Source organism: Dromiciops gliroides, chromosome 2 (assembly GCF_019393635.1).
Source record: "Dromiciops gliroides isolate mDroGli1 chromosome 2, mDroGli1.pri, whole genome shotgun sequence".
NCBI classification, from domain to species: domain Eukaryota; kingdom Metazoa; phylum Chordata; class Mammalia; order Microbiotheria; family Microbiotheriidae; genus Dromiciops; species Dromiciops gliroides.
The window spans coordinates 95,067,909-95,071,952 of NC_057862.1; positions in this window are offsets into that span (position 1 = coordinate 95,067,909).

Sequence of the window (4,044 nt, forward strand, 5' to 3'; positions counted from 1 at the left end):
TTCTAATAGATAACACTGATTATATGGTAGCCAACATAATTTATATATCCCCAACACTATGCTTTTGTCAGAGACATTGTTAAGGAATTTGACGCATATGCAAGAGAACAATATATGTCAACTGAAATATATACCAATTAGCTTTAAATGGGGAGCTGCAATGAATGATATGCGCACATGCTATACTTATAAGTAATCATATGCAGGCTAAAGTAGCTTGCGTTTCCAAACAAGAAGTCTTTTTATGTTGTCATTTTAAAACTCTCCTCTTTCTGAAGGTCAAGAATAAATAGCACCATTAGCATTAAAAGCAAGTAAAAGGGAAAGTCATTTGTTGTTCATTTAACATCCCATTTTTCTGAAATTGCTTTGTAAAGCATTCATTGGTTTGCCCTTCCCCCTCCCATAGAGGTTTCCAAGACAAGGTAAAAAGACTGTTCTAGGTTCTGTTGATTAGAAATGGATTTTTATTTTCTATTGTTAATTTTTACATCTTGATTCAGTGGGATAGTTGTTGAAATTATATGGCTTGCTGAGGTGACCGTGGTGAAGGATTATATTAATAAATACAGCTGTCCAAATCATTGTTAGCACAGTTGGCTCCAGCAGTTGGTGCTAATGAGGCCAAGGTTAAAGGTTCAGTTCCCATCTGGGCTGGTCTAAGTTTACATCTAACAAACAACCACCACCACAACAACAACCTGTGTGGCTGCCAGATGCTGCTGCTTCTTCTAACTCATACCTTTGGTTATGAGGAGACCAGGTAAGACAAACACAAAAGACAAACTTGAGGACTCAATGCCAATTCATGCTCTGTTCAGGAAAACAAAGAACAATAGGGCCAAAACCAAAATCCTCTAGAGTAAGAAATTCTGTCTATGTGAATGATAGTGTGTGCTGCCTCCCTAGGGATCACAGAGCTGAGCTAGAAGGAACCTCAGGGCCTGTTGAGCTCAACCCTTTCATATTACAGTTGAGGAAACTAAGACTCAGGGAAGTTAAAACAATTTCCCCAAGGTCAGGAAGGAATTGTCAGAAGCAGGATTTGAACCTCCATCTCCAGGGCCATTGCATTAGACATAGGACACTTGAATATAAACATATTGATCAAACAGTAAAGACATTTATTAAGCACCTACTAAATGCCAGATAGACCCTGTCCCAGGTACTGGAGATGCAAAGACAAGAATGAAACACTTCCTTTACTGAAAGAACTTTCTTTCTATTGGGGGAAAAACATCTACATAAAATATATAAACATTTACAAAATAAATCAAAGATAAACTTGTTGGGAGTGGGGGGGAAGTCCGAGTGCACTAACAGTTTGGAAGAACAGGAAAGGATAAATGGACAAGGTGTCCCTTGAATAGAATTCTGAAGGCAATAAAAGCTTTTGGGAAGTGGAGGTGGAGGTGAGGTGGGAGTGCACATCAGAACAATAACATTACCAAAGAATACCAAACATCCTCTAAGTTACAGACCTTCTAGGGTACAGACAAAGTAGGAGAGAAGCTCTGCCTTACCCCCCCCCCTCCTCCCCACCATCTGCCACAGGAAAAAAAATCAGGTGTGAATTCCAACACAAAAGTGTTGTCTCCGTCTTGAGCTATATAGGGAGTTGTGGATTACGTATCACTTCATAATACAGATCCAGTGGCCTCATCAGCAGGTTACTACCTCCCCCTGGAGGACTCTGGGGTTATATCCTTCCCAACCACATGAAAATTCCAAGCTCTGCAAACTCATGAGATTACCTCAGTTTCTCTAAGATTGTGGGCTCCTCATGTTGTGAAATAGAGATTGTACCTGCTCCTTTTTATCCCTTTGTGCTGCGGTAAAGACATGAAAAACTTTTGGGCCAAGCAATTTCATTGTGTCATTTACTAAGTAGCAGAGAGGCTGCAATCTGTTTGAATGGAGCAAGTTCCCACTTGGATGAAATCATGAACTCTTGAATAATAAAATAAAGTTTTAGGTGAACATTATCAAAATCAAGAGCTGTACAGGACAAGTGTATAAATCAGGTTTTTTTCTTTAAAAATGAATAAAATGGGGGCAGCTAGGTGATGAAGTGGATAGAGCACCCTCCCTGGAGTCAGGAGGACCTGAGTTCAAATTCGGCCTTAGCCACTTGACACTTACTAGCTGTGTGACCCTGGGCAAGTCACTTAACCCTCATTGCCCTGCAAAAAAAAGAATAAAATGAATGCAGTCAATCAGAATGAGACACAGTGATTCACAGTACCTAAACTATTGTCTTCTATTTCAAATACAAAGATTTTGCTGTGAAATGCAGACTTGGAGCTAGAAGACCTGTGTATCTGAGGACTATCTCCTCCACTTACTAACCAAATCACCCTCCTTCAGTTTTTTCATTTCTAAAATGAGGATAATAATACTTGTATCCTCGTGGGGGTAAGCTTTAAAATTCTTTTGAAATGAGTTATTGAGAAACAAGCACGTATGGTTTGTTCACACATATACTTCTATCCCCATGTGACCAGATCAATTGAGCTCTCACATCACATAATTACCTTCAACATTATTCTCTGTTCTTTTTCCATTCAAGGTAACTATCAAATGAGACCATTCATACTTTGCTTTGGAGTGCTGAATGCCCTGCCCTCCCCAACACCCCTCCCCTATGACAACCCCTCTGTTGAAGCAACCCATTTACTCAGTAGGTGTTCATTGGTGAAAGGACAGCACTGCCCTTCCAGAGTTCAAGTGACAAGATAGGTATTGTTCATGAATTTGGGAAGAGGCCAGGTCAAAATTGCTGGGGAATCATTGAATCACTCTGGAAACAATTGCCTCGGCAGCCATGTCTTATGAAATCTCATTAGGATATGTCAGTATCTGGGCAAACATTTAGCCTCATTGGCCTCTAAAAATGAATTAACTCAGCATCTGTTCTGTTGTAAGTATTTTGGGGCCAAAGTCTGATTTTGGTATTAAAAGTAATACTAATATGAATGTTAATAATGATGATAATGATAAGACTAGCTCAAGTGGATGGAATGTTTTAGAGTTTGTAGAATGTATATCTCATTTGAAACCCTTTCCCTCATCTTACTTGTTCATGCCCAAGTTTTAAATTATATATAATTAAATTTCATCTGATCAACTTAAGAATTAACAAGCTACTCTCCCACTTCCCATCCCTACATCCTTACCACCCATTACAGCTCTTCTTCCAGCATCACATCGGCTCTTCAATCATCAATCCAGTGGCTCGGTTTGGGTCAGAAACAGACTCAGGTTGGCAGAAAATGTTTCTTAAATCACCATGGACTGAAACAAGGTGCTTTGAGGATCTGGGTGAAGTCATAGGCAAGACTAAAACCTCTATTTATTTTGCCAGCAAGCAAGTAGGCACCAAAAGTAATTTGCCCCTTCCTCTAAATTGTAGGTTATTATTGTTCCATTTAGTATTATATAATCCTTAAGGAGCCTCAATTCCTAATGGTTTGAGAAAGGTTCTGGGATCTATTGTGGTTGCTCTCTGCCTCCTTTTGTTGCATTTTCTTCCTGCTACAGCTATGTTATTGTTTTCCCATCACTGTCCATATTGCATTATGAAAAAAGCCCCCTAATTGATGTGGCACATGGATGTTTCTGACAGCATCCACTGGCAGAAATGTTTATTTAAAAATTTAAGATGGTTAATTCTGTATAGCTGGGTGTGGGACCAGAGTGTTTCACAAGTGTCCATCTCTTTAATTCTGTATGTATTATGCATATTGCTTTTGAGTTCAATAAGGCCCTTTTCACATGAGGCAGCATGTTGTTACCAGTGTAAACTCAGGATACGAAGGGATATGGGAAAGGAAGAAGAACGCCGGACAGTGTTAGCCATAATCAGTGCAGAGTCTGGATCAATTCAATTCAGCCAGAATTTATTAAGCATCAGCTATGGGTGTCAGTTATGGTATTAGACACTAGAGATAAAAAAGACAAAAGTGAAACATTTTGTGTTCTCAAGAAACTTGTATTCTACAACAAATAAGAAGACAATAAGTATCTACAAAGAAAATGGAATAA